The 23417-nt window shown below is 38.0% G+C and overlaps 1 pseudogene; it reads left to right on the top strand.

Moving 5' to 3' along the window:
* The window catches only part of LOC116876445, a 60130-nt pseudogene that overhangs the window by 18645 nt on the left and 18068 nt on the right, over positions 1 to 23417 (top strand).

The raw sequence follows: 23417 nt of genomic DNA, 5'->3' as shown, positions 1-23417 counted from the left end.
AGGAATCCATCAGAATCCTAGAGGAGAACATAGGCAGTAATCTCTTCGATATCAGCCACAGCAACTTCTTTCAAGGTATGTCTCCAAAGGCAAAGGAAACAAAAGCCAAAATGAACTTTTGGGACTTCATCAAAATCAAAAGCTGCACAGCAAAGGAAACAGTCAACAAAACAAAGAGGCAACCCATGGAATGGGAGAAGATATTTGCAAATGACAGTACAGACGAAAGATTGATATCCAGGATCTATAAAGACCTCCTCAAACTCAACACACACAAAACAGATAATCATATCAAAAAATGTGCAGAAGACATGAACAGACACTTCTCCAATGAAGACATACAAATGGCTATCAGACACATGAAAAAATGTTCATCATCACTAGCCATCAGGGAGATTCAAATTAAAACCACATTGAAATATCACCTTACACCAGTTAGAATGGCCAAAATTAGCAAGACAGGAAACAACATGTGTTGGAGGGGATGTGGAGAAAGGGGAACCCTCTTACACTGTTGGTGGGAATGCAAGTTGGTGCAGCCACTTTGGAGAACAGTGTGGAGATGACTCAAGAAATTAAAAATAGAACTTCCCTATGACCCTGCAATTGCACTCCTGGGTATTTACCCCAAAGATACAGATGTAGTGAAAAGAAGGGCCATTTGGACCCCAATGTTCATAGCAGCAATGGACACGGTTGCCAAACTGTGGAAAGAACCAAGATGCCTTTCAACGGACGAGTGGATAAGGAAGATGTGGTCCATATACACTATGGAGTATTATGCCTCCATCAGAAAGGATGAATACCCAACTTTTGTAGCAACATGGATGGGATTGGAAGAGATTATGCTGAGTGAAATAAGTCAATCAGAGAGAGCCAATTATCATATGGTTTCACTTATTTGTGGAGCATAACAAATAGCATTGAGGACATGGGGAGTTAGTAGAAGGGAGTTGGGGGATATTGGAAGGGGAGGTGAACAATGAAAGACTATGGACTCTGAAAAACAATCTGAAGGGTTTGAAGAGGTGGGGGGGTGGGAGGCTGGGGAACCAGGTGGTGGGTATTAGAGAGGGCATGGACTGCATGGAGCACTGAGTGTGGTACAAAAACAATGAATACTGTTATGCTGAAAATAAATTTTAAAAAATGATTAAAAAATAAAAATAAAAAAAATTTAAAATAAAATAAAATAGAATAAGATAAAATAAAATTATGAATGAAAGGGGAGAAATCACGACAAACACCAAGGAAATAGAAACAATCACCAGAAATTATTATCAACAGTTATAAGCCAATAAGTTAAGCAATCTAGAAGAAATGGGTCATTCCCAGAAACATCTAAACTTCCGAGACTGAAACAGGAATTTCTTTAAAATTATAATTTTTCATAACTAAGTGGGTAGTCTCTCCCTATTTTTTTGTTCCTAGATAATTTGCTTGCCTTCAGGTATTCACTAACTTAAGTTTCTTCTTGATAATATATAAAAATTACTTGAAATGTCTGAACACATAAAAATACTTGAAATATTCTAAACATGCAAAAAATTATGGAAAATGGTCCAGGAAATACACACATACACATTACCTACAGTTGATAAATGTTCTGATGTTATTCCTTTTTTTTCTAATGTTATTTCTAATCATGATGACAGATTTTAGATTATATAACATCAGGATGAAAGTTTGGGTTTCCAGGCATAGCTGCAGCTACAGAAACTGACATGTTAAATGTAATCAGTTCTGTTTTCCTAAAACAGGTTTTATGATGGGCAACAGCCTGTGTTGGCTATCACGGATCCAGACATGATCAAAACAGTACTAGTGAAAGAATGTTATTCTGTCTTCACAAACCGGCGGGTAGGCATGGAGTTATTTTAAATTTATATATTTATTTATTTATTTATTTATTTACCTACTTACTTATTTATAAAACTTTCATTTTGACACAATTATAGATTCACAGGAAGTTGTCACAGGAGTTCCCATGTTGTATGGTCTTCAAGCTCTTTCCCCTAATATCCTGCAAAGCTATATATAGTATGGAATCGGAAATCGACTTTAGTTCTAGCCACAGAACTTATTCATATTTCAATGTTTCTATGTGCACTCATTTGTGTGTGTATGTGTGCATGTGTGTGTGTTGCTTTCTGAGCATTTATCTTTCATGTGGATTTGTGCACCACCACCCCAATCACATTACAGAGCTGTTCCATCAACAAAAGTCTCCCACTTACTGTTCTTTTGTAGGCATGGTGTATGGCTTGTCTTTTTGTTGTATCAGGGTCTTCAGCAGAACAAACATTTTTTTCCTGGTTTTATTTTTTTAATTTAATTTATTTTTTCAGTGTTCCAAGATTCATTGTTTATGCCCCACACCTAGTGATTTGATTTGAATCTTCCTGATGGCTAATGATGATGGACATGTATCTGTTACCCATTTGTATATCTTCTTTGGAGAAGTGTCTGTTCATGTCTTCTACCCATTTTTTGACATGATTATCTGTTTTTTGAGAGTTGAGTTTGAGGAGGTCTTTATAGGTCTTAGATATCAGCCCTTTGTCTGTAGTGTCATTTGTGAATACTTCTCCCATTCCGTGGGTTGCCTCTTTGTTTTGTTGGCTGTTTCTTTGCTGTGCAGAAGCATTTTATCTTGATGAAGTCCCAAAAGTTCATTTTTGCTTTTGTTTCATTTGTCTTTGGAGACATGTCTTTAAAGAAGTTGCTGTGGCTGATGTTGAAGAGTTTACTACCTATGTTCTCCTCTAGGATTTTGATAGATTTCTGCCTCATGTTGCGGTCTTTTATCCATCTCGATTTTATCTTTGTATATGATGTAAGAGAATGGTCAAGTTTCATTCTTCTATACATAGGTGTCTAATTTTTCCAGCACCAGTTATTGAAGAGACTGTCTTTTTTCCACTAGATATTTTTCCTGCTTTGTCAAAGACTATTTGACCATAGACTTGTGGTCCATATCTGGACTCTACTCTGCTCCACTGTTCTATGTGTCTGTTTTTGTGCCAGTACCATGCTGTCTTGGTGATCACAGCTTTGTAGTAAAGCTTGAAATCAGGCAATGTGATGCCACCAGTTTTATTTTTCATTTTCAACATTTCCTTAACAATTCAGGGTCTTTTCTGGTTCCATACAAATTTTAGGATTGTTTGTTCCAGCATTTTGAAAAATGTCTGTGGAATTTTGATTGGGATGGCATTAAAAGTATAGATTGCTCTAAGCAGTATAGACATTTTAACAACGTTTATTCTTCCAATCCATGAGCATGGAATGCTTTTCCATCTTTTTTGTCTTCTTCAATTTCTTTCATGAGTGTTCTGTAGCCTCTCAAGTACAGATCCTTTACCTCTTGGTTAGGTTTATTCCCAGGTATCTTATGTTTTTTGGTGCTATAGTAAATGGAAATGATTCTCTAATTTCCCTTTCTGTGTTTTCATTATTAGTGTATAAGAAAGCAACAGATTTCTGAACATTGACTTTGTATCCTGCCGCATTACTAAATTGCTGTATGAGTTCTTGTAGTTTGGGGGTGGAGTTTTTGGGCTTTCCATATAGAGTATCATGTCATCTGTGAAGAGAGAAAGTTTGACTTCTTCTTTGCAAATTTGAATACCTTTTATTTCTTTTTGTTTTCTGATTGCTGTTGCTAGGACTTCCAGTACTATATTGAACAACAGTGGCAAGAGTGGACATCCCCATTCTCTATCATTAAGAGTCTCTTATGGTTTGTTTCTTTCTTGAAACCCCTTATCTTAATGGGAATTTTGTCAGCTTTTCCCCATTGAGAATGATATTCACTGTGGGTTTTTCATATATAGATTTTATGAAGTTGAGAGCAAACATTTTTTATTTTGATAAGGCCAATTAAACATTTTTTTCCTTTTATGGGTTATGAGTTTGGCCTCAAGTTTGAAAAATCTTTATCTAGCCCTACATCCCCAGGATTTTCTCAACGTAGTTCATTTTATGTTTTACATTTAAGTATATAGTTTTATATTGTTTTATGTTTTACATCTATAATATAAATCATATAATTTTATGTTTCACATTTAAGTCTGTGATCCATTTTGTGTCAATTTTTAGTGTTAATTGGGAGGTGTGAAATTTAAGTCAAAGATCCTTGTTTTTGGCCAATGGATGTCTAATTGTTCCAATACCATTTGTGAAAAGGTTATACTTCCTCCATTGAATCGCTTTTGTACCAGGATCAAAATTGAGTTGGGCCTATGTGTGTGTTGTCTATTTCTCATTCTTTGTTCTGTTCATTGATCTCTGTATCTCTCCCTCCACCAATACCAGACTTTCTTGATTACTGCAGCCATATACTAAGTCTCAGCATCACGAGCAGTGATTCCTCCCATTTTATTTTTCATTGGAATTGTTTTAGGTATTTTAGCTCCTTTGCCTTTCCATACAAATTTAGAATTAGCTAATCTATGTTTACATAATATTCCCTGGGATTTTTAAAATTATTTTTTTAAATTTCTTTTCAGTGTAACAGTATTCATTGTTTTTGCACCACACCCTCGCTGGGATTTTTTAAAAGACATGATTTAAACTTATCAATCATTTGTGAAAAAATTCTCTCTTTACTAAGTCATGTCTTTTAATACATGAACACAGTATGTGTTTATTTAGGTTTTCTTTAAAATTTTTCACCAACATTAAGTTCTCAGTGTAGGAACACATGTTTTGTTCAACACACATCTCAAATGTTTCACCTTATTTGTGTGATTATAATTGTTATTGTGTTCTTAATGTGTTTTCACATATTCATTATGTAGAAATGTGGTTGAGTTTTGGTGTTGATATTTCCTATAACCTAGCTTAGCTCATTTATTAGATGCAGAAGTATTCTTTTTATATTCCTCAAGATTTTCTACATTGACAATTATATCACCTGAAATAGGGACACTCCTATTTTATCTTTCCAATCTGTATGCCTTCATTTCTTTGCTTTGTCTAATTGCATTAGCTAGGAGATCTATTATGATGTTGACTAAGAGTAGTGAGAGTGAACACTTTTGCTTTCTTCCTGATGTTAAGGCAAAATATTCAATCTTTTGCCATTTATCAATTTATGTATACATTTTTACAATGAAAACTATATATTTAAATGTGATGTTTTCATTTATAGAGTGATTATGACAAATGAAACATAGTAACATATCTATCACCATCCAGTTACTTTGTATGTGGGTGTGCATGTATATTAAGAACGTGTAAGATCTACTTTTTAAGCAAATTTCAAGTATATAGTACAGTATTAATAATTATAATCACCATGTAGTATGTTGTCTCCAGAACTTACTCATCTTAAAATTGAAAGTTTGTACCATTTTATTACCATCTGCCTTTGCCCTCCTCCTCAGCCTCTGATAGCTACCATTTTCCCTCTGTTACTAAGCTTGACTTTATTTTTCTAGATTCCACTTATAAGTGAGATCATGAGACACCTGTCCTTCTGTGTCTGGTGTAGTGCTCCTAGCCTGTTGTCCATGTTGTCTAAGTTCATGTTCATCCATGCTTGGAAATGACAAGATTTCCTTCCTTTTTAAAACTGAGAAATATTCCATATTCTCTATCCATTTATCTCTCCATTTACATATATTTATTGATTTATCTATCTATCTTTCTTTAAATTCCAGTTAATTAACATACAATGCAATATTGGCTTTAGGAGTACAATTCAGTGATTCATCACTTACATACAACACCCAGTGCTCATCACAAGTGCCCTCCTTAATGCTTATCACCCATCTAGCCCATTCCCCACCCACCTCCCTCCATCACCCCTCAGTTTATTCTCTATCATTAAGAGTCTCTTATGGTTTGTTTCTTTCTTGAAACCCCTTTTTTACCCCCTTCCTAAATTTTCTTCTGTTTTCTTTCTTAAGTTCCATATAGAGGAAATCATATGGTATTAGTCTTTCTCTGACTGACTTGTTTCACTTAGCAGAACACTCTTTTTGCTTCATTCACATTGTTGCAAATAGCAAGATTTCTTTCTTTTTGGTGGCTGAATAGTATTCCATTATATATGTATAATGGAATATATATGTGTGTGTATATATACATACATATATATGTATATCTACAGACACACACACATAGATATATATAGATAGAGTAGAGATAGAGATAGATATATATAGATGATATAGATCTCACATCGTCTTTATCCATTCATCAGTCTATGGATATATTTGTGCTCAATCCATAGTTTGCCTAATGTTGATAATGCTGCTATAAACATTGGGATGCATGTATCCTTTTGAATATGTATTTTTGTATCCTATGGGTAAATACCTAGTAGTATAATTGCCAGGTCATAGGGTAGTTGTATTTTTAACTCCTTAGGAACCTCCATACTGTTTTCCAGAGTGATGACGCTAGTTTACATTTCCACCAACAGTGCAAATTCCCCTTTCTCTACATCCTCACCAGCATCTGTTGTTTCCAGAGTTGTTAATTTTAGACATTCTGAGAAGTGTGAGGTGATGTCTCATAATGGATTTGATTTGTAGTTCACTAATGATAAGTGTTGTTGAGCATCTTTTCATGTGTCTGTTAGCCATCTAGGTGTCTTTGGAAAAGTGTATATTCATATCTTCTGCCCATTTCTTTTCTTTTAAATTTTTAAATTTATTTTCAGCGTAACAGTATTCATTGTTTTTTGCACCACACCCAGTGCTCCATGCAATCCATGCCCACTACAATTCCCACCACCTGGTTCCCCCAACCTCCCACCCCCGGCCCCTTCAAACCCCTCAGATTGTTTTTCAGAGTCCATAGTCTTTCATGGTTCCCCCCTCCCTTCCAATTTCCTCAACTCCCTTCTCCTCTCCAACTCCCCTTGTCCTCCATGCTATTTGTTATGCTCCACAAATAAGTGAAATATTTCTTAACCAGATCATTTGTTTTTTGGGTGTTGAGTTTGATAAGTTCTTTATAGTTTTTGGATACTATCCCTTTATCACATATGTTATTTGCAAATATCTTCTCCCATTCCATAGACTGCTTTTTAGTTTTGTCAATTATTTCCTTCACTATGCAGAAGATTTTCATCTTGATGAAGTCCCAATAGTTCACTTTGGCTTTTGTTTCCCTTGTATCCAGCAACGTGTCTAGTAAGAAGTTGCTATGGCTGAGGTCAAAGAGGTTTCTGCCTGTGTTCTCCTCTGGGATTTTGATGGTTTCCTGTCTCACATTTGGATCTTTTATCCATTTTGAACTTATTTTTGTATATGGTGTGAAGAAGTGATCTAGTTTTATTCTTCTGCATGTAGCTGTCCAGTTTTCCTAGCACCATTTGTTGAAGACACTGTCTTCTTTCTATTGGATATTGTTTCCTGATTTGTTGAAGATTAACTGATCGTATAGTTGTGGGCCTATTTATGGATTTCCTATTGTGTTACATTGACATTTAAAGTAATCATTGATAGGTAAAGATTTGGCATGATTAGGTCAGTAATCCAAGTGTTTCATAGATCAGTTGTTCCTTCTTCTTGTCTTCCTTTGTAATTTCACAGTTTTTGTTATAGTGGTATGCTTTGATTTTTTTTTCTCTTTATCTTTCCTGAATCTACTCTAGGTTTTTGCTTTGCAGTTACTAGGGGGCTTACATATAATATCTTATACATGTAACAGTCTATTTTAAGCTGATGAGAAGTTAACTTTGTTTGTCTTCAAAACAATGCTTTTACTCCTCCTCCACCAGTTTTATGTTTTTGATGTCAAGATTTACATATTTTCATATTGTGTGTTTGAAAATTATTTTAGCTATGTTATTTTAATTTTCTTTTAACCTTTCACTAGAATTATGAGTGATTAGCAAGTCATTACTATAATATCACTGTGTTCTGAATTTGATTATATATTTATATTTACCATTAAGATTTGTAGTTTCATGTGATTTCTGTTCTTAGTAAGTGTCCTTTTATTTTAGCTTGTAGAATTCCTTTTAGTATTTCTTGTAAGTGGTGTATTCTTTCCACTTTTTGATTATCCAGAAATATCTTTATCTCTCTTTCATTTCTGAAGGCCTTCTATTCTGGGTAAAGTATTCTTGGTTAGTGTTTATTTTTCAGCAGTTTGAATAAATCATCCACTGTCTTCTGGATTTCAAGATTTCTGCTGAGGAATCCACTGGCAGCCTTATTATGGGTGTTCCCTTCTTTGGGATAAGTTCCTTGTCCCTGGCTCCTTTCAATACATTTTCTTTGTCTCTTATTTTTTTCTTTGTCTTTAAATTTTGACAATTTTATTATCCTGTGTCTTAGTGAAGTCTTTTTTGGATTCAGTCTTATAGGAGACTTTAAGCTTCACATCCCAAGATTTTCATATATTTCCCAACTTGGGGAATTTTTCAGCTATTGTTTCTTTAGTAAGTATTCTGCCCACTTCTCTCTTCTCCTGTTGTGACTTCTGTAGTGTGAATATTGTTTCATTTGATGGTGTCCTATAAATCTTGGAGGTGTTTCTCCCCAGGTTTTTTCCATTATATTTGACAGCATAATCTGAAATACTCTAGAGAGCACCATTGGTTCAGGCAGTTGGGGCCCACACCTTCAGCAATTGTATGATCCTTGGTAGTAAAGCAGTGGAGGGTTCTTTGTGGCTGCCGTAGCTCTTGAAGTCTTCAGCAGCAGCACCAGATCCAGCATCAGGAGACTGGAACTACACAAAGCAGAGTGGTAGCCAGAGTTGGTCCTATGCACACACTCATCTGTGGAGGCTGAAAGCAATCACATGCCCCAAACGAGCCTGGGTCCAGCAGAAGTACATTGGCCAACTGTGAACACACAGGTAGGCTTGAGTGTCTGGGCTGCCTGTGTGCACTTATGTGGCTTCAGGGATAGTCATTACTGCATGCACAGCAGTGGATGCTTGTTACTGGAGTTCAGGCTGGCAGTGTGTAATTGTATAGGTTCAAGGTTTAGCTGTGGTCTCATGTGGCAGTGCAATCCAGTGACAGGAGTCAGATATGGCCTTATATCTGAAATGTGCTGGGATCTGAGCTGGTGTTGTACATAAGCCTAGTCACAAAGGTATACAGATTCCAGGGATCAGGGTGTAGGTGGTGGCACTGACTGAAGCAACTTAAGTGCGTCCAGATGGGATACAGCAGGACTCTGGCAGCTGGAGTCTGCAAATGTGAAATCCCCTGGGACCATCAATAGCAAAATCTTAGAGGATACACAGTGCTGGGCCAGCCATTGGTTCCTCAGCAGCTAAGGTTGCTAGGGTATTCTGCAGAGGAGGACACAGAGAAGCATAGTCACTCCTGCCACTTGATGTACTGGTAGTCCTGCCCTTCTTTGTTCCTACCTGTGTTTAGATGTGTCAGCCATGCCAGTCTCTGGAAGGTTTGAAACCAAAATAGGTAATTTGTGCCATGCCTTGAAGGGCTGGGCTAATGGCCTCTTACTCTTCCTCTCGTGCTGAGCAGTGCTGGCCTGGCTCCTGGTGTGATGCAGGCAAAATTAAGCTATTCTCCCTACCTTTTTAATACCATTATTCTTCGTACTTTTACTCTACTGTGTTGTTGAAGCTTCTTAAATGGACTCCCAAGCTCTTAGACCTATTTTTATTTGTGGATAACCAATTGTTGTTCTTTGTGGGGTAACAGAAGCTGGAGTGTCCTGTCCCATCATCCTGGTGATATCACATCAGTCTTTCCTCATTGAGGTGATATTAGGTGTAGGGTTTTTAGCTGCTCTTTATTAAGTTGAGGAAGTTTTCCTCTCTTCCTAGTTTGTGAGTTTTTACCATGAATGCATATTGGAGATATCCATTTTAAAACAAAATATAGTTTTGGAAGATGGAAAAAAGATTCAACGTTGTTGATTTGATAGGCCAGTCTCACTTCTTAGAAACAGAATTATCTCCCTCTTTTTCCTTACATCCCTGGAGAAAATACAGGGGAAAATATTTTCATGTAACTGCATCATTTCTTGAGAATAGCAAATAGATTATTTGCTGTTGTTATTTTAAACCAATAGGTTTTTTTTATTATGTTATGCAAATAGATTATCAATCTTTTTAGTGTTAACTACTACTTTTTTTTAAATCACTATATGGAGAAGAGTAAATGTCAGAGGAGTAGGAGATCTAAATTTTGTCTGGTCCCAGGAATTCAGCTAGATAGTTATCAAACCATTCTGAACACCTACAAACTCAACAGGAGATTGAAGAAAAGAATAACAGCAATTCTATGAACAGAAAAGTGACTACTTTCTGGAACATAGGACATGCACAGAAGGGAATCTGAGGCTAAATTTGCAAAGATAGACCCAGGGTGTAGGGAGCCTCCATCACTAACGAGCCAGTGGAGCACAAAATTCAGAACTTTTAGAAGTCTGCTCCACTGAGGGATGTCACTCCAGTGGCTAAGCAGGGAGTGGAACCCTCACAGGGATGGTGTGGTCTTAGGACCCTCAGGGTCACAGAAAGACCAAGGGTGCCTGAGTGTGGCAGAGCCCCCACGTATCAGAGTGGGGTAGCCAGCTGCAAAGACGGAGCCAAGGAGTGGGCTCTCAACTTGGGGTTGCCATAAACCATGATCCGTGGCACAGTCAGCCCACTGCTCTTTGAGCAGGGACCCAACAAGTGGCAGATCCAGGAAGACTCCCCTTCCTCCCCCAGGAGGAGTGGCATGGGAGCATACCACAAGAATCTGCTGAGTTTGGAAACTTTAAATGGGGTTGTGTGCCAGAGATAGAAACGTGCATTCAGAGGCTGGGTGAACACAGAGTGTGGTCAGAGACTAGAGAGACAGGAGTGATTGACTGCTTTTCTCTGAGGGCTCACTGAGGAGTGGGGCCCCAAGCTCTCAGCTCCTCTGGGGCCAGAGATTGGGAGGCCACCATTTTCATTCTCATCCTCCAAAGCCGTATGGAAAGCTTTCAGGGGACAAAAACTACCAAGAGCAAACCTGAGCAGATTACTTAGCCTGGCTCCTGGGAAGGGTGGTACAACTCCACCTCAGGAAAAGACATTTGAGAATCACTGCAACAGGCACCTCCCCCAAAAGATCAGCAAGACCATCCAGCCAAGACCCAGTTTACCAATCAATGAGAGCTGCAAAACTCCAGCGCTAGGGGCATTCAGTACATAGAATTCATGGTTCTTCCCCACAATTCTGTAGTCTTTCTTTTTTTTTTTTCACTTTTTAAAAAATTTTTTAATCATTTTTTTTAATTTATTTTCAGCATAACAGTATTCATTGTTTTTATACCACATCCAGTGCTCCATGCAATCCGTGCCCTCTTTATTACCCACCACCTGGTTCCCCCAACCTCCCACCCCCCCACCTCTTCAAACCCTTCAGATTGTTTTTCAGAGTCTATAGTCTTTCATTGTTCACCTCCCCTTCCAATTTCCCCCAACTCCCTTCTCCTAACTCCCCATGTCCTCCATGCTATTTGTTATGCTCCACAAATAAGTGAAACCATATGATAATTGACTCTCTCTGATTGACTTATTTCACTCAGCATAATCTCTTCCAGTCCCATCCATGTTGCTACAAAAGTTGGGTATTCATCCTTTCTGATGGAGGCATAATACTCCATAGTGTATATGGACCACATTTTCCTTATCCACTCATCCGTTGAAGGGCATCTTGGTTCTTTCCACAGTTTGGCAACCGTGTCCATTACTGCTATGAACATTGGGGTACAGATGGCCCTTCTTTTCACTACATCTGTATCTTTGGGGTAAATACCCAGGAGTGCAATTGCAGGGTCATAGGGAAGTTCTATTTTTAATTTCTTGAGGAATCTCCACACTGTTCTCCAAAGAGGCTGCACCAACTTGCATTCACACCAACAGTGTAAGAGGGTTCCCCTTTCTCCACATCCCCTCCACCAAAGAGGTAAAGGATCTGTACTCGAGGAACTACAGAACACTCATGAAAGAAATTGAAGAAGACACAAAAAGATGGAAGACCATTCCATGTTCTTGGATCAGAAGAATAAACATTGTTCAAATGTCTATACTGCCTAGAGCAATCTATACTTTTAATGCCATTCCAATCAAAATTGCACCGGTATTCTTCAAAGAGCTGGAGCAAATAATCAAAAAATTTGTATGGAACCAGAAGAGACCCCAAATTGCTAAGGAAATGTTGAAAAACAAAAATAAAAGTGGGGGCATCACGTTACCTGATTTCAAGCTTTACTACAAAGCTGTGATCACCAAGACAGCATGGTACTGGCATAAAAACAGACACATAGACCAGTGGAACAGAGTAGAGAGCCCAGATATGGACCCTCAACTCAATTCTGTAGTCTTTCAAAGTTAATTTTTAAAATTTTCTTTATATATTTCTTTTTCTGTTTTTTAAAAATTTTTCTTCTTTCCTTTTACAACCAACATCTTATCTTACCAATTCCTTTTTTAAAATATTTTTTAATTTCCACTTTTATAGTCATATTCTATCACTTTATTATATTTAACCTTATTTTTGCATATATATTTTTTCTTTCTTTTTTTCTCTTTTTTTATTGTGTTTGTTAGTCACCATACAGTACATAATTAGTTTTTGATGTAGTGTTCCATGTTTATTGTTTGCATTTAACACTCAGTGCTCAATGCAATCCATGCCCTCCTTAATACCCATCACCAGACTCACCCATCCTCCCATCCCCTCTCTTCTAAATCTAAGTTTTTCTTTCATTAAAATTTTGTGATACAGTTTCTTCTAACATACCAAAGTATACCCTAAATATAGTGTATGGCTTTATTTTAGTCTGCTGCCTGATTACATTTTCTCCTTTTAAAAAAATTTTAAATTTTTTTTCTTTATTTTTTCAATCAACTTCTTATCAATTTCTTTTTTAAAATATTTTTACATTTTCCTCTTTACAGTCATATTCCACCTTCATTGTATTTACCCTTATTTTTGTGTATATATATATATATAAGTTTTTCTGTCTTTAAAATTTGGGGAGGCAGTTTCTCCTAACAGACCAAAATACACCCAAAATCTAGTATGTGCTCTGTTCTAGTCACCAGCCTGATCATTTTTTTTTTCTTTTTCCCCTGGTTTCAGGTCTTTTCTGATTTGTTTAGTGTATATTTTTCTGGTGGAGTTGTTACATTTTTAGAATTTTGTTCTCTCGTTTATCTATTCTCTGGACAAAATGACAAAACAGAAAAGCTCACCTCAAACAAACAAACAAACAAACAAAAAAAAAAAAACGGAACAAGAGGCAGTACGGACTGCCAGGGACCTAATCAATAAATACAGACATTAGTAAAATGTCAGAACTACAGTTCAGAATGATAATTATAAAGATACTAGCTGGGCTTGAAAAAAAAGCATAGAATATACTAGAGAATCCCTTTCTGCAGAAAGAAAGGAACTAAAATCTAACCAAGTCAAAATCAAAAAGGCTATTAATGAGATGCAACAAAAAATGGAGGTTCTAACTGCTAGGATAAATGAGGCAGAAGAGAGAATTAGTGATATAGAAGACCAAATGTTGGAGAATAAAGAAGCTGAGAAGAGGAGAGATAAACAACTACTGGATCACAAGGGGAGAATTCAAGAGATAAGTGATACCATAAAATGAAACAATATTAGGATAATTGGGATCCCAGAAGAAGAAGAAAGAGAGAGGTGCAGAAGGTATAGTGGAGAAATTATGGTGGAGAACTTCCCTAATTTGGAGAAGGAGACAGGCATCAAAATCCAGAAGGCACAGAGAACCCCTCTCAAAATAAATAAAAATAGGTCAACACCCCATCATCTAATAGCAAAACTTATAAGTCTCAGAGACAAAGAGAAAATCCTGAAAGCAACTTGGGACAAGAGTTCTGTAACCTAGAATGACAGAAACATTAGATTGGCAGCAGATATATCCACAGAGACCTGGGAGGTCAGAAAGGACTGGCATCATATATTCAAAGAACTAAACGAGAAAATATGCAGCCAAGAATACTATAGTCAGGTAGGGTGTCATTGAAAATAGAAAGACAGATTAAATCTTCCAGGACAAACAAAAACTAAAAGAATTTGTGAACACCAAACCAGCCCTACAGGAAATATCAAAGGGGGTGCTCTGAGCAAAGAGAGACCCTAAAAGTAACATAGACCAGAAAGGAACAGAGACAATATACAGTAACAGTCACCTTACAGGCAATGCAATGGCACTAAATTCATATCTTTTAATGGTTACCCTGAATATAAATGGGCCAAATGCTCTGATCAAAAGACACAGGGTATCAGATTGGGTTAAAAAAAAATAAGAACTATTGATATGTGGTCTGCAAGCGACTCATTTTAGATCCAAAGACACCTCCAAATTTAAAGTGAGGAGGTGGAAAACAATTTACCATGCTAATGGACATCAAAGGAAAGCTGGGGTGACAATCTTATGTCAAACAAATTACATTTTAAACCAAACACTATAATAAAACATGAGGAAGGACACTATATCATACATAAAGGGTCTATCCAACAAGAAGATCTAACAATTTAAAATATCTATGCCCCTAACATGGGAGCAGCCAATTATATAAGCCAATTAATTATAAAATCAAAGAAACACATCAACAATAATACAATAATAGTAGGAGACTTTAACACTCCCCTCACTGAAATGGATAGATCATCTAAGCAAAAGATCAACAAGGAAATAAAGACTTTAAATGACACACTGGGCCAGATGGACTTCACAGATATATATTCAGAACATTCCATCCCAAAGCAACAGAATATATATTCTTCTCTAGTACCCATGGAACATTCTCCAAAAGAGATCACATCCTGGGTCACAAATCAGGTGTCAACTGGTACCAAAAGATTGGGACCATTCCCTGAATATTTTCAGACCACAGTGCTTTGAAACTAGAGCTCAACCACAAGAAGAAAGTTGGAAAGAACTCAAAATCATGGAGGCTAAAGAGCATCCCACTAAAGAATGAATGGGTCAACCAGGAAATTAAAGAAGAATTTTTTAAAAATTCATGGGAACCAAAGAAAATGAAAACACAACTGTTTAAAATCTTTGGGACACAGCAAAGGCAGTCCTAAGAGGAAAGTCTATAGCAGTACAAGCCTTTCGCAAGAAACAAGAAAGGTATCAAGTACACAGCCTAACCCTACACCTAAGGAGCTGTGGAAAGAACAACAAATAAAGCCTAAACCCAGTAGAAGAGAAATAATAAAGATGAGAGCAGAAATCAATGAAATAGAAACCAGAAGAACAGTAGAAAATATCAAGAAAACTAGGAGCTGGTTCTTTGAAAGTTTTAATAAGGTTGATAAATTCCTAGCCAGACTTATCAAAAAGAAAAGAGAAAGGACCCAAATTAATAATATGAATGAAAGAGGAGAGATCACAACCAACACCAAAGAAATACCAACAATTATAAGAACACAGTATAAGCAACTATATGCCAGCAACTGAAACAATCTGGAAGAAATGGATGCATTTCTAGAGATGCGCAAACTACCAAAACTGAACCAGGAAGAAATAGAAAACCTGAACAGACCCATAACCTGTAAGAAAATTGAAGCAGTGATCAAAAATCATGGATAGAGGGTACATACCTCAATATCATAAAAGCCACCTATGAAAAACCCACAGTGAATATCATTCTGAATGGGGAAAAACTGAGAGCTTTTCCCCTAAGGTCAGGAACACAGCAGGGATGTCCACTATCACCACTGTCATTCAGCTTAGTACTAGAAGTCCTAGCCTCAGCAATCAGACAACAAAAAGAAATAAAAGGCATCTGAATCAGCAAAGAAGTCAAACTCAAATTCTTTGCAGATGATATGATACTTTATGTGAACAAACCAAAAAGACACCACCCCAAAACTGCTAGAACTTATACAGGAATTCAGTAAAGTGTCAGGATATAAAATCAATACACAGAAATCAGTTGCATTTCTATACACCAACAACAAAACAGAAGAAAGAGAAATTAAGTAGTCAGTCCCATTTACGATTGCACCCAAACCTAAAAGATACCTAGGAATAAATCTAACCAAAGAGGCAAAGGATCTGTACTCAGAAAACTATAGAATACTCACAAAAGAAATTGAGGAAGACACAAAGAAATCTAAAAATGTTCCATGCTCATGGATTGGAAGAAAAAATATTGTGAAAAGGTCTATGATACCTAGAGCAATCTACACATTTAAAGCAATCCCTATCAAAATGCCATCAACTTTTTTTCAAAGAAATGAAACAAATAATCCTGAAATTTATATGGAAGAAGAAAAGACTCCAAATAGCCAGAGGAATATTGAAAAAGAAAACCAAAGTTGGTGGCATCACAATTCCAGACTTCAAGCTCTATTACAAAGCTGTAATCATCAAGACCATATGGTACTAGCACAAAAACAGACACATAGATCAGTGGAACAGACAGCCCAGAAATGGACCCTCAACTCTATGGTCAACTAATCTTCAACAAAGCAGGAAAGAATATCCAATGGAAAAAAGACAGTCTCTTCAACAAATGGTATTGCAAAAATTGGACAGCCACACACAGAAGAATAAAACTGGACCATTTCCTTACACCACACACAAAAATAGACTTAAAATGGATGAAAGACCTCAATGTGAGACAGGAACCCATCAAAATCCTTGAGGATAACACAGGCAGCAATCGCTTTGACCTCAGCCACAGCAACTTCTTCCTTGAAATATCGCCAAAGGCAAGTAAAGCAGGGGCAAAATGAATAATTGGGACTTCATCAAGATAAAAAAAATCTTTTTTCACACAAAGGAAACAGCCAACAAAGCCAGAAGACAACTGACAGAATGGGAGAACATATTTGCAAATGACATCAGATAAAGGGCTAGTATCCAAAATCTATAAAGAATTTATCAAACTCAACACCAAAGAACAAATCATCTAATCAAGGTGGGTATTAGAGAGGGCACGGATTGCATGGAGCACTGGGTGTGGTGCAAAAACAATGAATACTGTTACGCTGAAAAGAAATAAAAAAATTTAAAAAAAAGAAATTGACAGAAGACATGAACAGACATTTTTCCAATGAAGACATACAAATGGCCAACAGACACATGAAAAAGTGCTCAACATCCCTCAGCATCAGGGAAATACAAATAAAAAGCAACAATGAGATAGCACCACACACCAGTCAGAATGGCTAAAATTAACAAGTCAGGAAATGATAGATGTTGGGGAAGTTGCAGAGAAAGGGGAATCCTCCTACACTTTTGGTGGGAATGCAAGCTGGTGCATCCACTCTGGAAAGCAGTATGGAGCTTCCTCAAAAAGTTGAAAATAGAGCTACCCTACAACCCAGCAATTGGACTACTGGGTATTTACCCCAAACATACAAATGTAGTGATCTGAAGGAGTACGTGCATCCCAATATTTATAGCAGCAATGTCCACAATAGCCCAACTATGGAAAGAGTCCAGATGTCCATCAACAGATGAATGGATAAAGAAGATGTGGGATATATAAATACAATAGAATACTACTCAGCCATCAAAAAAATGAAATCTTGCGATTTGCAACAATGTGGATGGAACTAGAGGTATTAGCTAAGTGAAATAAGTTAATCAGAGAAAGATAATTCTCATATAGTCTCAATGTATGAGGAATTTGAGAAACAAGACATAAGATGTTAGAGGAAGGGAGGGAAAAATGAAACAAGACAAAACCAGAGAGAGAGAGAAAAACCATAAGAGACTCTTAATCTCAAGAAACAAACTGAGGGTTGCTGGAGTGGAAGGGGGAGGAATGGGGTGGCTGGGTGATGGACATTGGGGAGGGTATGTGCTATGGTGAGTGTTGTGAATTGTGTAAGACTAGTGAATCACAGACCTGAGTTCTGAAATAAATAATGCATTACATGTTAATAAAAAATCACCATATCAAGACATGTTTTTACAGATGCTCATGCTGTACATACATGTGAAGACAAGTGGTCTGAGGCAACATACAGTTTGCCAGGCTACCTGGCTATCTTCCACCAATCCAGTCCTACCAATTCCCCTGGAGTAGTTTCCCCACCAAATTTTCCATACCACATTTATGTCAAAAAGGAGATTGGAGTTAAAGGCTGAAAAGCACATCAGGTGGCTTGACGCCTCCTTCAGCCTTGCAGGGCGCTAGGCATTTAGGATAAATATCTATTGAGCATCTAGCATAGGGACTGCTACTAAGTAGACAGTCACTAAGTATTTGGTGAGTAAGTGTGGCCCAGTCAGTTAAGCATCTGCCTTCGCTCAGGTCATAATCCCAGAGTCCCTGGATTGAGTCCTGATTCTGTCTCCCTGCTCAGCGGGGAGTCTGCCTCTGCCTATTCCCTTGTTCATGCTCTTTCTCTCTCTCAAATAAGGAAATGAATAAATAATAATAAAATAATAATAAATAAAATAAAATAAAAATAAGTAATATAAACTTAAATATATGATGATTATAATAAATATTAATAAATATATTATAACATATAACATATTATAAATATATATCATATAATGATAAATATAATAATAAAAAAATTTGATGAGTAATTTATGCCCATTTAACAAATTTTCCAAGCTGTGGAGACCTACAAATCTTATGTAGGGCAAAATGTGTTTTGCTTTGACTCTAGTCTTTTGGTCCTGTGGGATTTATGAAAAATGCCATCTCTATGTCTGAGGATGAACAATGGAAGAGAATACGAACATTGCTGTCTCCAACTTTCACCAGCGGGAAACTCAAGGAGGTAAGAAAAGAACAGAACTTTTAATTAGGAAGTTAAGGAATATTCCTGGGGACAGATAGAAAATAAGGTCATAGTCCATCTCTAAGTGGTACTCAACTATATTTGGGCTTCCCCAAAATGGTCTTTTATCTTCATGTTCTGGAAGAGACATGATAAAACTTGTTATTAAATGCCCTTACTGCTCCATGCTTGTGAAAGTTATGTCATCCTAGGACTTGACTCTCATATTTAACTTCAGGTGGTCATGTATTTTGTTTGTAGATGTTCCCCATCATTGGCCAGTATGGAGATGTGTTGGTGAGGAACCTGAGAAAGGAGGCAGAGAAAGGCAAACCTATCAACTTGAAAGAGTAAGTAGGAGTCCAGTTGCTGGGATTCTAACTCTGTCATGACACTTTCCAGCTGTTGCCACAGAGTCAATTCCGATTGTTGAGTTACTCCAGTGAACAAGCTGATGTAGCTGTATGGTGTTACAACTTCAGTGGGCCAGCCAAGAAGAGGTAGCTCACCTCAAAATGCAGGGAAGTCCAGAGAAAAACAGTCTTCTTTTGTGTTCATGAGTTGGGATTTATTTACTTGCTTAATCATCACCTTGGACATTTTAGAAGACAAAAATACATTATTTGAAAAGAATAAACATGAGGGAAGAGAGTATGGAATGGTGGGAGGGGAACGTACTTGGTACATATTCCTGGGCACTGGGTGGAGCACAAAAGTTACCCTATGGAACTTGGAACAACTTAAACCCTTCCCTGATTTTGTTGAGGATATTAGCGAATACTAAATATTAACTTTTATAACCATTTGTCCATCTTTTAATCTCAAAAGGGAGAAGGCCCTGCACATGGGATAGGTAGGGTGATGATGATTGATAGATAGATAGATAGATGATAGATAGATAGATGATAGATTTTTTTTTTGCCTAAATTGGATATATTTTAATTATGCAGGCTGAACAGATGTACATTGCAACTGTTCTGGGAAAACTAGGCCATATGACCACTTAGATATGGCACCCCCATTTCAATTTTGGATTGATTTAATATATATATTTTAACTAGGAACATTCTTTGTTCTTACATTTTCCAGAAATGAGTATGCCCTCAGGGCAAGCTAGATCTCTGTTGTTGAGAAAGAGTGGGTCTTTCATGAAGAAGCCTTAGTTGGGGTGTAGAGAAGAAGAGATGATATTTCTGGCAGCACAGAATATGGTTTTGGTGTTCTATAATGTACTGTTGAGGAATAACCTCTGAGCATAGTTACTGTGGTGAGAGAAGATCCAGACCAGTTTCATCTTTCTTGATTCCCTGAGAAAGTGTTCATTATTCCACCATTTGTCCTGCTCAGACTCAGTGCTTATCCACCTTCTATTGCACATTCTCAAAATTTATTACTGTAATTTGTCGGACTTTGTGTCTCTATCCCTCCATGACTGAGCTCTTTGAACTCAGAGGTGTGTCTAACTTGCCCTAATGTCCCCATCACCCCAGGACAAGGCCAGCTGTATCACTGGCACCTCACGAACACCACATGAATGAATGTGATGGTATATAGACTCTTCAGATGACCCAGATGCTGGTTCTGAAAGTGTGGCTCTTGTCTTGTCTGAGCATGGGATCTACATGCACTTCTTGCTGCATGTGTTGGATAAGAATATTAAAGAGGTGCTGATCTTAATTATCTATGTCTTCGTTTCTCTCACAGCATCTTTGGGGCCTACAGCATGGACGTGATTACCAGCACATCATTTGGAGTGAACATTGATTCTCTCAACAATCCACAAGATCCCTTTGTGGAAAATGCCAAGAAGATCTTAAAATTTGATTTCCCTGATCCATTTTTGCTCTCCATAGGTATGTACACTAGTGTTTCTTCTTTTCTCCTCCTTCGTTTTTCTTCCCTTGCTTCCTTTCTCTCTCACTTCCTCCCTTCCACTTTTCTTTTCTTTTTTTTCCAAATTTACTTTTTGTAAGGATTTTATTTATTTATCAGAGAGAGAGCACAAGCAGGGGGAGCAGCAGGCAGAGCAGGCAGAGGGAGAAGTAGGCTCCCCCCACCTTGAGCAAGGAGCCCAATGCTGGACTTGATCCCAGGACCCTGGGATCATGACCTGAGCTGAAAGCAGGTGCTTAACCAGACTGAGCCACCCAGGTGTCCCAAACCTTCTACTTTTCTACAACAATTGTACTGAGATATATCTCCACATAACATACAAGTACCCCCCCCCTTAAAATGTAGAATTCAATTTTGATAGTCTCAGTGTTCATCAAAAAAATTTTTAATGTTGATGATGTACAATGTATGTATTTTCCCTTTTATTTCTGTGCTTTCGGTGTCAGATCTTAGAATTCACTGAGAAATCTGAGATCATCAAAATTGTCCCTTGGGAGGGAGGAGTCAAGATGGCGGAGAAGTAGCAGGCTGAGATGACATCAGGTAGCAGGAGATCAGCTAGATAGCTTATCTAACCATTGCGAACACCTACAAATCCAACGGGAAATCTAAGAGAAGAAGAGCAACAATTCTAGAAACAGAAAATCGACCATTTTCTGAAAGGTAGTACCTGTAGAGAAGTGAATCCAAAGTGATGGGAAGATAGACTGCAGGGGGAGGGGCCAGCTCCCGGCAAGCAGCAGAGCAATGGAGCACAAAATCAGGACTTTTAAAAGTCTGCTCCATGGAGGGACATCGCTCCAGAGGTTAAACCGGGTGGAAGCCCACACGGGGTCAGTGTAACCCCAGGTCCCGCGGGGTCACAGAAGGACCGGGGTGTCTGAGTGTCGCAGAGCTTGCAGGTATTAGAGCGGGGAAGCCAGCTACAGCGACAAAGCCGAGGAGTGAGCTCTCAGCTCGGGGTTAGCTTGAACCAGTCACAGGCTGGGTGAGCTCGGAGCGCGGCCCGAGGCCACGGAGATGGAAGCGACCGGGCGCTTTTCTCCAAGTGTGAACGATTGAGCGCTTTCCTCCAAGCGTGACCAGAGGCCAGGGAGATGGGGACAGTTGGGCGCTTTTCTCTGAGGGCACACTGAGGAGTGGGACCCGAGCTCTCAGCTCCTCCAGGCCGGATATTGGGAGACTGCCATCTTCATTCCCGTCCTCCAGAACTCTATGGAAAGCGCTCAGGGAACAAAAGCTCCCGAAAGCAAACTTGAACGGATTACTTAGCCCGGCCCCTGGTAAGGGTGGTGCAATTCCGCCTGGGGCAAAGACACTTGAGAATCTCTACAACAGGCCCCTCTCCAAGAAGATCAGCAAGAAACCCAGGCAAGACCAACTTCACTCACAAAGGAGAACAGCAGAATTTCAGAGGAGGAGAAAGCAAATCTTATCTGATCAAAATGACAAGGCAGAAAAACTCACCACACAAAAAAAGAACAAGAGACAGTCCTGAAGGCTGGGGAACTAATCAATACAGACATTGGTAATATGACAGATCTAGAGTTCAGAATGACTATTCTCAAGGTTCTAGCTGGGCTCGAAAAAGGCATAGAAGATATTAGAGAAACCCTCTCTGGAGAGATAAAAGCCCTTTCTGGAGAAATAAAAGAACTAAAATCTAACCAAGCAGAAATCAAAAAAGCTATTAATGAGTGCAATAAAAAATGGAAGCTCTTACTACTAGGATAAATGAGGCAGAAGAAAGAATTAGTGACATAGAAGACCAAATGACAGAGAATAAAGAAGCTGAGCAAAAGAGAGACAAACAAATACTGGACCCTGAGGAGAGAATTCGAGAGATAAGTGACACTATAAGACGACACAACATTAGAATAATTGGGATTCTAGAAGGAGAAGAAAGAGAGAGGGGAGCAGAAGGTATATTGGAGAGAATTATTGTAGAGAATTTCCCTAATATGGCAAAGGGAAAAAACATCAAAATCCAGGAGATGCTAAGAACACCCCTCAAAATCAATAAAAATAGGTCCACACCTCATCACCTGATAGTAAAATTTACAAGTCTTAGCGACAAAGAGAAAATCCTGAAAGCAGCCCGGGAAAAGAAGTCTGCAACATACAAGGGTAAAAACATTAAATTGGCAGTGGACCTATCCACAGAGACCTGGCAGGCCAGAAAGAACTGGCATGATATATTCAGAGCACTAAACGAGAAAAACATGCAGCCAAGAATACTGTATCCAGCTAGGCTATCACTGAAAATAGAAGGAGAGATCAAAAGCTTCCAGGACAAATAAAAACTGAAAGAATTTGCAAACACCAAACCAGCTCTACAGGAAATATTGAAAGGGATCCTCTAAGCAAAGAGAGACCCTAAAAGTAGTAGATGAGAAAGGAACAGAGACAATATATAGTAACAGTCACCTTACAAGCAATACAATGGCACTAAATTCATATCTCTCAATAGTTATCCTGAATGTTAATGGGCTAAATGCCCCAATCAAAGACACAGGGTATCAGAATGGATAAAAAAACAAAACCCATTGATATGCTGCCTACAAGAAACTCATTTTAGACCCGAAGACACCTCCAGATTTAAAGTGAGGGGGTGGAAAACAATGTACCATGCTAATGGACATCAGAAGAAAGCTGGGGTGGCAATCCTTAGATAAATTAGATTTTAAGCCAAAGACTATAATAAGAGATGAGGAAGGACACTATATCATACTCAAAGGATCTGTCCAACAAGAAGACCTAACAATTTTAAATATCTATGACCCTAACATGGGAGCAG

Source organism: Lontra canadensis, unplaced genomic scaffold (assembly GCF_010015895.1).
Source record: "Lontra canadensis isolate GAN:19392208 unplaced genomic scaffold, GSC_riverotter_1.0 scaffold45, whole genome shotgun sequence".
NCBI classification, from domain to species: Eukaryota; Metazoa; Chordata; class Mammalia; order Carnivora; family Mustelidae; genus Lontra; species Lontra canadensis.
The sequence above is the reverse complement of the archived record's forward strand: the minus strand, read 5'-3'. Positions and strand labels throughout refer to the sequence as shown.